Genomic DNA, 14,955 nt, shown 5'->3' with positions numbered 1-14,955 from the left:
TTGTTTAATGTGTTGCCTATATGAGTTGAAGCGTCATGCAACATTTCAAGTCTATGTGAGTTCATTTTCGAGATACCTTGTGGACAGATAGAAATGCAGACTTTCCAGCCTCACGAGTGGTAGGTTTAGCTAGTGCTCAGCCAACAATTACAATTGTTTTGGAATAGATAAAAGTAATATTGGAAAATGTGTAATTATTACTATTAACATTTAATTTAAAATGTTTCATTGAACTGTTTTTTGCAGACCATTGTGTAAAAAACACTTTAAATTCTAACTAAATAGAGGAAATGTTTCAGCAAGCAGTATTTTTTTGAAAATAACAATTATACTTTTTGTTATTTAAGAATAGAAAACACAAATTAACTATATTCCCCCCGGATAAGGTGTTTTAAATTTTTTTAAATTAATTTTACTAATTTATCATGTGTTTATCAAATTTTGTATGGTTTCTTCCATTTTCATATTATAAATAAGTGAGCTTATTTTAATTTCTGTTAATTTTAATTAATTGAGGTAAGTAATTCTTACTGATTTGCATTGCTTGGATTAAAACTAAACAATTCGTGATTGTTAATTAAAATCTACAAAATGTAACAAAAACAAAATATACCAATACAATAGAATATGACAGGAACTGAATTTTGTAAAAAAGTGGTGTACAGCTACTAAAACATGGATAAAATCTGTAATTTAATATTTTCTCCTACGCACACAGTTGAAGGGCTGTAATAAGATCTGAATTTTATTTTGAACTAAAGTATTTAGTCTTTTGAACTATAGCTGAAGTGTCTTTTTCAAAGCAGTCAAAATTAAAAGCTAATTATGATCACAAAGAATAAATAAGAAATTTTCAAAGATATGTATTTGTGTGCGTGTGCACGCGCACGTGTTCTGTACGCACACGCACGCGCGCACGCACACACACACACACAGTCTAATATTGAAATAAAGTTATAAAAATAACCATCAGACCAGATAAATATATGATATAGTGTAATTTTATTTACATTTAGAATTATAATTTTGTTTACATTTAGAATTAAATTTTTGTTCATTAAAGAACCAACTTAAGATAGAAACCAAATTTCAATATTTAAATCAAGAAAGTTTTATTTCACTGTTATTAAATTATATTTAATCCCTGATAGCTAAATAGTTTTAATCTACACTTGAGTAATCTAGGTTAGATAATATTTAAAATTGAACCTGTTAATAGTATTTAGTGTTAGTTTCTTATTCATAAATGTTTAACTCAATACAGCTTTAGCTAATATTTTAAAACATTTAAACTAATTTTTATCTAAGTTTGTGTGTTCAATCATACCACAACAACATTTATTTCATAATGTGTTCGGTTTTTCTACTTCTTCCTTTTCTGTATGGTCACCATAAGGTATAAACTGTGCGATATTAAACATTGCTCTTTAGGGGGAAACCTCAAGATCATCTTACTACAGTCGGCTCTTATGATTAATGCCAGATTTACCATATTGACACCCTTATTCACCTCCAATTAACTACTTTAATTATATTCCTGGAAGAAATCTCTTAGTGGTCCATAGTTTTGTGAAATGAACAGACCACAACAAGATTATGTCATCATCACTATATTTTGATAACATTCATAATGATTTTTTGTATTAACATTCGTTTCCGTCTTTCATACAATATCAGTTTATTACTGTAGACAAACATGCTATTTACAATATTTATACTATTTTACAATGTTGATAATATGAACTTAACAAATTATTTTCAATTAAAAATTATTACTACCCTAAAATTACAACTTTAGCCTTTTATAAGGTGCCTATTAGGCAAGAAAAACATTAAATGCCAGTACAAAGACTGAACTGAAACACTGATGTCCAACAAAAAACCACAGGTTGCTTTACCAAATAATGTATGAAAAAATCGAAAGGGTCTACAAATTTTTGTAACAAATTATCAGGTAAAATTGTTTGTGGCCCATAAAATTTCACTGCACTACTTTTTTAATGTAAAATTGCTTTTATCAGTACCATTGATCTTGTACTGTACCAACTCTCCTCCTTGTTGATAACACTCTCACATAGGCCAAGGACCCATAAGGGAGGCTTAAATGGGGGATGGTCTCTTTTTTAAAATAATTTTTTATGGTTGCAGATCAAAGTGTCCTACATGAAAATTTGTTCCAGGACTGTTCTGTAAACAGTCCATGCATTCTACTTTCTGTAGAAAATTATTGATATAAGTCATATTTATTAGGTTTTGTCAACATTAACTAACATTTGACTAATATAATATTATCAAACCTATTGAATGAAGAATTCAACACAGTGAAGGGAATTACATTACATAGATATCAGTGATTAATCCAGAACATTAGAGAAGATCACTTTGTATGGAATAAGGGTCTCGCAAGGGACCGGAATTTTATGGTCCAAGTGCCACAATTAAAAGCACAACTACTATATAAAACATATTGTAATATTTTCTTTAAATAGCTATTTTACAAAATAATTGAGATTTTTTTAAATTGTCTTCCATATTTTGAAACGGTTGTCCTTGAAACTTCCTTAGTTTTGATGGACAAAATTACACAGTTTTTCTAAGAATACCTTAATAGCTATCAGTATCCTAATTAATAAAAGATTGTCAGTTCAACTAAACACAATATTAAAATGTTCCTGTAACATACACTTATGAAGTATAATTAATTTATATAAATATTAGTAATACTTTGAACACACAAACATACGCTACCCATGCTTCTATTATCTTATAAAGAAGTTTCTTACTTTTTCTGTTTTGCATTCAAAATACATTTGCTACTTAGGCTACTATTTGACAAAACCTCAGTGGCAGTGGTTGCTGTCTTCTGTTCAAAGCATTTATAGGCACTGCAATATTACATCTTCATGAAGTCGTTATTGTATTACGTTCATTTTCACATTACATGGACTAGCAATGTACCATGTATGAGAGAATTATTGTATTGAGAGAACTAATTTTATTCATATATAATCACTATATATGCCTCACAGAACTATTATGTTAGTAAATTGACTTTTAACTGTGAGTTGCAAAGCACTAAATTACTGTATTTCACCAAGATAAACAAAATATTGTTCATATTTATCATAATATCGCTGTATTAGTGCATGATTGATTAGTCAATAAAATGAGAAAATTGTGGAAACTCCTTTTCCAAACATAAATTTAATATTGAACCAATTTTAGGCTGTAAAATATATGTCGTGAATAGAAATTATAAATCATACAACAGAAAATGAATTAATAATATAACCTATAAAGTCGTCAAAACAAAACACAAAGACATTTATAAGTACAGAGATATGATGAAACCTTAAATAACGTAACCATTCATAATACTTTTAATTCATTCTGAGCAGTACACTGTATATGCTTTAATTGTCATACTGTATAGGAACTAAACACAAGTCATAGTGTTTCTCCAAAATTAACTGAGTATTAATTATTCACAAAAATTATTATATGCATATATTTCTTCTAAATATTAAGTTTGATATTTACTAATTTGTGTAGAAAATCAGTAATAATGAGTTACATTTTAAATATTAATTTGTCAAAATAAGTTGCGTTGAAAAATAAAGAACGAATTGGATATAATAAATAGGAGAATGTAAACAAATAACCAAAAACTGTGATATTTCATCAATCACCTTATCAGAAATTTAAATGCTAAATAACATAATTATGCTAGAAAATTTCATGTAAATTTAGTTTTCCTCGTATCTGAGGAGATGCTCACTATGCCTAGTGTATCAGAGTGTATAGCGTATAAAGTGCTGTGCTATGACGAGCTGTGTATTGGTTGCGGGGTATGAAGGCACTTTTGGTCCACAACCCCTTGAACAAAACCTGTAGTCTATTCTCACAGCAAAGAGGTAGATCTCTCAGTCCCATTTCTTGTCTGAAGTACTTGGTAAGGGTTCTGTGTGCCCGTTGCTCACCCCTCTGTACATCGCTTTCTTTCCCTGCAACATTTCATTTTTGCAAAATGAATGAACAGTCTTATAATTGGAGTATTTTTGAAAATAACAAATAAGTATAGTAAATTTGTATGATTTGGAAGCTAGCATTTAAATTAGTAATGGTGTAAAAAGAATCTCTGTCAACCCATTGGTCTTGATATACAGAATCAATGGTTCGGTTCATCTTGTCTGTTCCCAACTTACCATCTACTTACCATTTTGATTAAACTCCATAAATCACCTTTCTGGAGATTAGAGTCCAAGCTACTTTTAGTTAGCATTCTATTAATTCCAGCTGTGTATCACTTTGTAATTCATTCAATGGGCAAAAAGCTTTTGATAGCAGGTTCAAAAAAGAGCTTCATGAAGTAAGCTTCCTTTGGATGGATTGGATCAAACGGTCTTTAACTACCAGATTCCTTCTTGGTATTTGTTAATGCAATTATTTGATATTGACATAGAGACAAGTTTATAGAGTGATATTGTGATTTTGACCACATTAGTCGCATTATGATTTACACTGAATGAATGTCATTTGTGCCCATTTTCCGGATGAACACCAAAACTAAATTTAGTTATGACATGAACATAAACATCTCAGGTAAACGGTTTTTGATTAAAAATAGCTCTCAACAACAAACCCAATAAAATTTCAAGTTTTTAATTGAGTTACCATTATTTTGATACAGTGTGAACTGCACAACTTAGAAGATAGCCATGATAATAGGCCACAGTCTAACTACGGGAAAATTTAGTTAGTCACAAAACTTTCATTGCGATGATGAACTTAGTTTTGTGAAGGGAGGACTTATTTTTCATATTATTCTTAACACTGGTATATTGAAAATTAAATAGGGTTAATGGTATAAATAAATAATTATAAAAATAAACCTGATAGCAGCTTTTTAAATCTACTAATATAAAATTTTCAAATGCCTATAATCACAATGATTAAATCAGTGACAAGATCAGAAAATTTTCTCTTCATGTGTTTAAAAATCTCTTAAAACAGAGTCTTTGTCTAACGCAATGCTAGGAGAATTACACATTTTTTACAGATTGTTCAATATGAAGTGAAACAAAAATTGAAACACGATATTTTGAAAATTGAATCTGATCTCCTCTTCAGATGAAAATATCAACATGAGATAAGCCGTGTGATCTAATACACACTAAAAACATAAAGTAAAAACAATCTATACACCAGCAGTAAGAGATCAGTAGTTTCACACATTGTTATTTGTTTGTGTTATTACAAATTGGTAGTGGTTATTGTGTGGTGCTTTGTTTGATCATACTTGATATCTTTGACTTACAACTTCTCAATTGTGTCATTTTATTTTGGCTTATCCAAAGTTAAAGGTTTTTTATTTGTAATGGTTTCTGCTTGTTCATTCAACCTTTGTTGAAAAATATGTTGTTTGCAGAAAAGATAAAATTACAGTTTTCAAATCATGTTTCATTTAACAACAGCAAATACCCTAACCGTTACGTTATCCTTTGTTAATTATGAAATTAAATTAAACAATGCCCAAAATCTTAAATTTTCTCAAATTGCCAAACCCTTGTGATTGTGTTTTGCACTATTTGCATTTTTACTAAATCTAATTTTGTCAATAGATTATGTCTGATTAAGGATCTAGGAATACATTCTATTGAATTTTTTAATTTGCAGTAATCCTCTATACCTTCTCAATGTAGGCTTTTGTGTAGAAGTTACCAAAGAGGATGATGAAGGAGAGCATATAGATCACAAGGGCGTACTGCATCCACAACGGAAAGTCACAGCCGGAGCGAATCCCGTTGATCCCGAGGATTAACGCTGTTGTGAACTGAACCTGTAAATATTTTGAAAATAAAATAAAGATTTACATTACTTAAATAAAATAATATACCTAGGAGGGTTCACTTCTGGCTGATTTATACCTTCCAGTTGAACCCAGAATGGACACAGCAAAAACCAATTGTCACTTAAATCTGGGCAACCTTGTGGATGTACAGGAGCGGCACATCACTATCCACTGATTGGGATGATATTGAGACAAAGACCTCGGTCGAGGAAGTTAGTCAATTGTTAACTACCTACATTGTCCAACTGCTTGACACCTGCGTACCGTTAACAAGAAAGCGAGTCACCAAGAAGAAAGCCCCATGGCGGAGCAAGTGACGAGATAAGAGAGCTCACAAAAGAAAAAAAATTATTTCAAACACAGACTGCATGATAGTGATGTTTCGGCTGCTAGAAACGTTGTACTGTAAGGCACAAAATAAATTGAACTGCGCCATCAGAAGAGCAAAACGAAATTACTTTCACGACAAGCTGAATAGTAAGGACTCTAAATCATTCTGGGGTGTTATACGGTCCGGTGGAGTGCTGGAAAATGGCCGTAATAGTGACGATATAAGATTCTCAGCTGATGACCTCAACAGGTACTTTGCAGGCATGGGTGGTGGGGAAGCAGGATCAGCCTCGAGAAACTGAATTTCTTACAGAAACAATGTTTTGTGAGGATCTAGCGCATGGTTTCAATTTTGTGCCAGTTACTGATGGTGAGATCAAATGCATAATGAATAACATTACGTCAGTGGCTGTGGGGACTGATGGAATATCTATCAGGCTAGTGAAAGCCATGAGCCCATATTGCTTGGGAGCTATTACGCATTTGGTTAACCTGTCCCTTGCTTCTGGGTGTTTTCCATCATGCTGGAAGCAAAGTCTTGTCATCGCCCATACCCAAAATAAAGAATCCAAGTGTGATTTCCCAATTTAGGCCGATATCGATCCTTCCGGCCATGTCAAAAATCCTTGAGAAGGTAGTGGTGAATCAGTTGACAGCTTTCATTGAGGCTGAAAATATTCTTCCTGTACATCAGTCTGGTTTTAGGACAGTCTTTCAGCACTACCTCCGCCTTGATAAACATTATGGATTGAGCTGCATGTAGCGAAAGATTAAAGGTTTTTGGAAGTATTTTGGCGACGCTTGATTTCTCTGAAACGTTCGACTCAGTGAATTATGAACTGTTTCTTGCCAAATTAAATTTCTATAGGTTTAATGAAATCGCTATAAAATGGTTTGGTTCATATTTGAGCGGACGGAGTCAGGTGACGAAGGTAAAAGAAAACTGCTCTTCCTCGCTGTCGAAGGATACAAGGGTCCTCAAGGGTCATGTTTGGGGCCTGTTATGTTCATTTTATATACTGCTGATCTTGAACTTGCATTGTCCTCGTGTTCACTCTACTCCTATGGCGGATGACTCTCAGATGCTTCTAACATATCCCCCTCCAGGTGTCCATGAGGCGGTGCAAGTGTTTCAATGCTGATCTGCGTAGGGTTAAAGAGTGGTCGGAGGGACATGGCCTAAAGTTGAATGCAGATAAGTGTTCTGTGGTGCATTTTTGCTCACCAATCCATTAAAGAGACCATGAACAGGAGTATTCTCTCTGTTTCTGTTGAGGGTATTTGTTTGGAAGATCGTGTTTTTGTTAAAGTCCTGGGAGTTATAATTGACAATCAGCTAAACTTTCTTAAACATGTTGAATTGATTTCTCAACGTGCAATGTGTAAATTGAGAGTTTTTGAATAGATACAGAGCGTTAATTCAATGCTTTCAAAGCTGCATATTGTAAATTCTCTGGTATTTCCATCAATATATTACGCCCTTCCAGTGTTTGGTAGCTGCTTAACTCAAGAGGCAAATGTCATCCTTGCACGGATACAGAACAGTGCGCTGAGGTTTTGTTTATAATCTAAAAAAATTTGACCACATCTCACCTTATCGCAAAAGAGCAAATTTACACTCTGTTCAAGATATTTGTAGGCTCCAAACTGTGACATTGGTGCATAAGGTTTTGGTAACTGGTGAACCCTCTTACCTGAGACGGAAACTAGTGGCGCAAGCGACTCTAAGAGAACGGCACACTCAACAGGACGACAAGATGCAACTGCCGCGTGCGGTTGGAGGCTACAAAAAGGTCCTTCTCATACTTTGGACCCCAGGAGTACAATGCCTTACCACCAGTTATAAAGACTTTGTCTGTTAAAACTTTCAAAAAGGAAGTTAAAAACTGTATATGTACCCCTTAATGATGTATTGTTGTTTAAGTATGAATTTTCTATGTAAATTACCAGCACGCCAATATTTGGGTGTCACAGTTTTAAAATACGAATTGTACTGTTTATGATTAGTTTGACGTGAGTCGATTTGTAAAACAGATTGTAAACTGAAATCCGCTCAAGAATAAAGGCCTTATTTATTTATTTATCCGCAAATGTCAAAATTCTGGGGGGCAAGGGTAGTTCGATAGGTCTAGTCTACTGCGGGTATCAGGATTAAGATCCTGATCCTGATCTCTGTAGATTTTTGATTTACATAGATGGTAATTATTTCTAGTATTACACTGTTATTCAAAAACATTGTTTAACTATCAAACCCAAAAAATCTTGAAATGTTTTGTTCTCACTATGTCTTCTTATATTCTTTCTTCAGTCAACTTACATTAAACTAAAACTTATCAACAGAGGTTGATCTATCTTCAGTTTCGGTTTCCTTTCTGTAAGTTTAAATCTGGCCACAATGGGTTAAAAATTTTTTAGTTTCATACTTGGATGTGGCACAGTCAGTACAATCTGTATGTTCATTTTTGTACACCATTTTGGAATACTGATTCAGAATAACTAATTAAAAGTAAATTAACTACGTCGACATTAATTATTAATTGCATATTAAATTTAAAGAAATGTACTTTAATTTCACTTACGAGCTGCAGTATTGTCAAGTACTTCTTCCACCATAGGAAAGGTGCTATCCGAGGTCCAAGAGCTGACAACCCATAGTATGAGTACATTAGCACGTGGATGAATGAATTGACCATGGCGGGCAGGAATGTGGACCCACTTGGTACCCACTGTCAACAGCATAATTATAAAATAATTAACTAGTCATTTAATTTTTATTTAATTTTATTCATTTAATAGAGTATTTCCATTAATTGAACTAACATATGTAATTAAACATTGTATCCTACTAGAGTTAGTTAGAGCCTCCTTTTATTTATTTATTATTGTACTAGTATTTTGGCAAACTATACTTTCTAGTAGTTCTGAAAATGGTTTATTTTTATATACTGATGTTCCATATTCAAAATTAGGGTGATGGAAAGGAAAATAATAGGTTTATTCAAAATCAAAATCAAAAAAAAAATCAAAATCAAAATCAAAATCAAAATCAAAATCACTTTATTGTCGTATAAATCTCATGATCATTGACAAAGTCATAAATACAGCACATTCTGGTAGCCAAGTCCAACATAGATAGTTAAAAGTTAAAAGTTTCAACACAGTTACATCAACAATATCAGCATTAATGCACTTAATGTAATTTAATAATAATTTACATTATTTGGCAATGCAAAGAACTATACAGTAAATAACAATGTACCACTGTAGTTACATCGATTGGATCTGTATTTGAAAACATAACATAATCTTATTAAAACAAAAACAGACTTATTTGGAGGAAAAAATTCCCTCTACAGAGTAGAATGGGTTTCTCCAAAAAGCCCTTAAATAATATTTTCTTTAAGAAAAGTGTTTTTGTCGAAACTTTGGGATTAAATGTGACAGATGGTTATATACCTTCAGGGAAAGTTTTACCTGATGACTCTTTAAAAGGTTTTTACTTAATCTAATTAAGCATTTTATTTTTGTATAAATTCCTTGCGATCATTTTGTATTGTGTGAATGGGTATCTAACTCAATGGGCCTTTATTAAATTTGGATTTTGGAAAATATATTGAATTTAAAATCAAATAGATACAGGTTTATGACAGGTTTGAATGTTTTAGTAATCTAAATAGCAGGTTTACCAGTGTTCTATGCTAGATGTATTTGGATATAAATTCTTATGGCCCTATTTTTTGGAGGATCAGTATGGTCATTGATCTTACTTACCATTTTGCCCCCATGCAACCAGCCCATTATCTAAGTTATTGAATTGAAAAAATGCAAAGTAGTTTGGCGGTTTTGATCATAGTCGGTGCTGATACAGAAAAGTGTTAGAGATCCGCCTAAGGGAGGGTAAAACTACTCTTGACAATTTTAAAGAAGAAAATATAACGTTAATATGAGAGTCCCAGTTCATGTTTTCTATCAAATGTATACTCCTAGGAATTTTACATTGTCTGTATGGAGACTAATGTTTAAGTTACGGGACTGTCAACTGTTCCTCGTCCTGAAAATAATATTGTGCGTTTTTTGGATTTCCATTCCAATATGAAAAGAAATCCATTGCTCGTGAACCAATTTGAATGCATCTGAAATAGAATTTTTTGAAATCTTAACAACTAAGTTCACTTAAATCTTTTTTGCTAATATTTTAAAAAAATGTAGTGTCGTCTGCATAAAAGGATGGTTGAAGCTGTAATTTGAAGCAGGCAGATCACATTTATCACAAATTAAAAAACAGCAAAGGTCCAAGTATGGATCCATTGCGGGACTCCGTACTTCACGATTACTTCATGAGACCAGCTTTCATCAACTGCAAACTTTTTGTTTTCCTGTTATTAAGGTTTAAGACTTCAAAAAATAAAATCGGCATTTGACCCAAACACCGTATAATAAATATGCCAACTTCCTTATAAGATCATTTGGGTGGGGGGGGGGGGGGGTGGGGGGGGGGGGGGGTGGGGGGGGGGGGGGGTGGGGGGGGGGGGGGGTGGGGGGGGGGGGGGGTGGGGGGGGGGGGGGGTTTTATCTAGGCCAGTGCAATCCAAATGAGCCCAAAGTTTGCATGACGAACATTGCAGCCAAAGTTCCCTGGATTTCGACTTCGAATACAGTTTCATTACAATAAATGCAGCCTACGTCCTCTTCTTCGTCACTGTTGTCAAATAGGTCTTCTTCAAACGCATCATCTGGTTGAAATTGTAACCGCTTCTTTGTGTTTCTCAAGCTCTTCTTTTGTTCTTTTGCCACTCTGAGGACTTTTTTTTCTTTCAGCACTTTGATAAAAGGAGAACTGGTCAAATGTGCTTCATGTTTCTTCTTTTGGCGCTTTTTTATTGGAGTTAAGGCTTGAGGCAGTGGAGAGATATCAGCCACAGTTACTACTTTGCCAGTGCTTGTAGATGGACCTGGAGAGTCTGCAATTGTTTGCACTGATGATGGGCTCGGGTGTTGTACAGGAGTTTCTTCATTAGGCGTACCGTTTTCTATTTCTCGAAGCCTTTTTGTTGTTTCACTTAAAGCGAACAAATGTTCAGGAAAAATATCTGGGTTTAAAGGATACATTCCAGTGTGCAAGAAACCTTTCTCAGCATTGACTACTGTGGCAGCTTTTCCGTAAGCTACAGAAAAAATTGAGCAAATTTGATACACTGTAACAACTCTTCCGGGGTGATTCCGCATCCATTTATGAACCTCCTGGTTATAAAACGTCTTAAGTGGGCCAAAAAAGCTTACATCCAGAGGTTGCATTCGGTGAGTGCAGTGAGGAGGCAAGCACAACATAACAACTCCATTTCGTTTGGCAAACTCGAGGACAGTCACATCTTTGTGACTCCCATGACCATCAACTAATAACAATATTTTTTCATTGATTGAAGGCTGAGTGTGCTTTACGACATGTTCAAGAACTTTAAGAAAAAGTTCCCCAGTCATCCAGCCTTTTTTTTGGACAAGCCCCAGAGAACCAGTGGAAGCGCCATCTAGAAGCTCATGTTTAAAAATTTTCCGTGCAAAAACAAAAACAGGTGGAATGTAATGGCCAGTGGCACTCATAGCACACACAACAGAAACATGAGATCCTCTTTCTGCACTAGTGATTGTTCCAACTTGCTTCTTACCAGTTGTCGCAAAAACCTTCGGTGACTCTTGCACTGTGGATAGTGCGGATTCATCAAGATTATATATTCTGTTAGGTGAAAAATTATTTGAACTAAGCATATGTTCATAATTTTTGAAAAAAGAACCAACACTTTCCTTGTTAAATCCTGAAGCACGGGAAAAACTAGTACTCTCTGGTTATTTTAAAGAAATGCCAGGATTTCTTTTCCGGAACCCTGCAAGCCAATCCCATCCTGCTGCTTCATTTTCACAGTTGAATCTGTGATCAACTCCGTTCTTAGTAGCAAGTTGAAAGGCAAGCTTTCGGACCTCGGTAGGGGTTAGTCCAATGCCCCTTGATTCCAAGAGCTTAATGTGTTCAAGTAACTCCTTTTCTGTGTCGGTATCAAATGTCGGTTGAAACCGTCCAAGTCCTTTTTGAGCTCCTTTGAACAACTTATTCTTACCTCCTTCGTCCCTCCTTCTTAAAGTAGCCTGAGGCACTCCAAATGTTTTGGCAGCTTTCAGCCATCCCATAGTTTTTTCTTCAACCGCTTTTAATGCATTAAGCATAGACTCCTCACTCCAAGACTGCCTATCTGTTTTTCTTCTGTATTTACTCATCTGGAAAAAACAACAGAATTAGCCATAGTGGAGCACGACAAAATGTATCATTTCACACATTTATATTTTTGAAATCTAATAACTGTCGAATTAAAAAGCTGTTAAATACAGCGTTTTTAAAGTCTTTAAAATAAATCAAATTGCTTTATTCGTGATAATTTCAATTAATCGGTGATTTACTTTTTTAAATAAAGATAGAACTTTATAATATTTTTTCAATTATAATAAATAATCAGCACACTAGTATGGACTGGCTTTGGGTGTGAGAGAAACAAAGCACTTAAAAATTAAACAAAGAAACAAAAGGTTTTTATGTTTCCTTTAGAAAGTAATCTGGAACATGACCGAAGCACATTGATAAGTTTTTTTTAAACTTTTATGCAGTGTTAGAGAATTCTTAATGTTTTTACGACAGATAAAATTGTAAAAGAGATTGGCTGTGATTTAGAGTAAAATGACACTATGTCATTTTAGCCCATTTAAGTATATGTCATTTTACCCTGAACCACGTGATTTTAAATAATCTTAATTATATTATTATTACATTGGTTTTAAGGTTGTTTGGTTAATCAAACATGTACCTGAGACTACAAGGATTCCAAAAATAATAATAGTTTCTAAGTTACTACTCACCTTGATATAGAAAAATAATATTTATTACATCAAAGAAAAAAACTTTTGGTAAAGACAAGACAGGAACTCAAATGACAATGACCTCCGTGACCCAACTGAAGCTACCAGCCAGCTCAGACCACTGGAGACGGCAGAGTACCAACTGCTGAAACTGAAATTACTTGTATTTCCGCTCAAAATTTCCCTCACGGTGGGAAATCACGTGGTGTGTCATTTTACCCAAGTGTGTCATTTTAGACTGGTCTCCCTTACAGTTCAATTTATTTGAAGTCGAAGTGCTATATAATAAAGTACTAATTTGTATTTGTCGCAGGTATATGGTTTATAGCGTTCAGTTAATTAATTAATGACACCCCATTAGGTTCACTATACAATGTTTCATTGTTACGAGTGCTAAACAACGATAAATTGTGACAGGAGAAGAGCAATTTGCTCCAATATGATGACATAGTATATTTACGGGCATATTCACTTTAGGAGATATAATAATCGGTAAAATCCTAAATCATTTCTAATTCATTTTCGTATTATATCCTGTAAATTTAAATTTGAAGCCCTTGTTCTTAGGGCTTTGCTTTTAATTGGAATCCAGCCATAAAAAATCATTAAGGGTGGCCAATATTATTTTATGACCAATGGTAGATGGTAGGGTTGTCATAAATGTGGAATTGGATCCGTTAATGGCTGAATCAGTTTGCTGTTACTGGTTTTCTTCACATATTGGAAACAGTACTTAAAGAATTTTTGCATGCATAATGAAACTTTAAGTAAGCTCTTTCAGTTAGTTCACCAGTCGTAGCACCTAGCTAATGATCTCAAAACAGACTTGTCGTTGGTGTTGGTCTTTTGTTGCTTAAAGGCAAAAGCTTTCTTACATCCCTTGGACTCGTGGAAACCTTTGAGAAAATCCTATATATAGATACCAAGTTAACATGAATCGTTCATGATATAAGTTATACGAAATGGAATAAAACCCTTTATTACCTCCTGAAATAGCTCTGGATAGAAGCTTGTGGTTTCCGGAGCATACAAACTCCTATTACCGAACCCCTACCTCATATATCCTGAAAGAATGTCTCAGTAAGAAGTTTGGAGGAAATTTGGTACATTCTCGTATTATATTAAAAAGCACTACTTAATTATAATGGAATATCGTGTAAATTAGGTTTAAGACAATTCTCGCAGAATGTTCAGTATTTTGAGACCGTTTAAATGATACGTCATACAAACAATGGTATCATTATAAATGTCTAAAATTTTACTTCTACCCCAAGTGGAGCCTTTTTGGGGCATTTATTAAGTTGAATATAATGTTTAGTTCCATGGTCTTTTAATTAGGAGTTATTGAAAAACGCTATAGTTAATATTTATTTTTGAAGTTCTACCCGGGTGATCTGCTTTACCTAGTATTGACTGTTATATTAAGTATTTGTCACCAAAATATGTAATTCTCTTTCTATCTTGATAATTAAAAGATTCAATTGTATTGTTTAAATCAGTGATTTAAAGTTACATAGAAACTGTTGAGAATGTTTTATGGTTTACTTGTCCATACTATTTTTAACATTTCTTGTGCATTACATAAATTTTACTTGTCGAGTGTTTTGTATTATTTAAAAAATCCAAAAATCTCTTGAATCTCTGAAGAACAACTTTTGTTTATTTGTCACTAATGAGAGCAGGATACTTCACCAGAGTATAAAACATGGTTTTAATAAAAGACAATATTTACTTTGTTCTAAAACGTACGAGTATGTAGGTGTTAAAATGGAGTGTTGAAGAACATATGTAGTTTGATACTGAAGTCAATCAACTAGGGCCGACGATTCATAAAGTTAATGCCGTAGTAAATTTGACCGGTGCGGATCAAAACA

This window comes from Homalodisca vitripennis, chromosome 3 (genome assembly GCF_021130785.1).
Source record: "Homalodisca vitripennis isolate AUS2020 chromosome 3, UT_GWSS_2.1, whole genome shotgun sequence".
Classification (NCBI taxonomy): Eukaryota; Metazoa; Arthropoda; class Insecta; order Hemiptera; family Cicadellidae; genus Homalodisca; species Homalodisca vitripennis.
The sequence above is the reverse complement of the archived record's forward strand: the minus strand, read 5'-3'. Positions refer to the sequence as shown.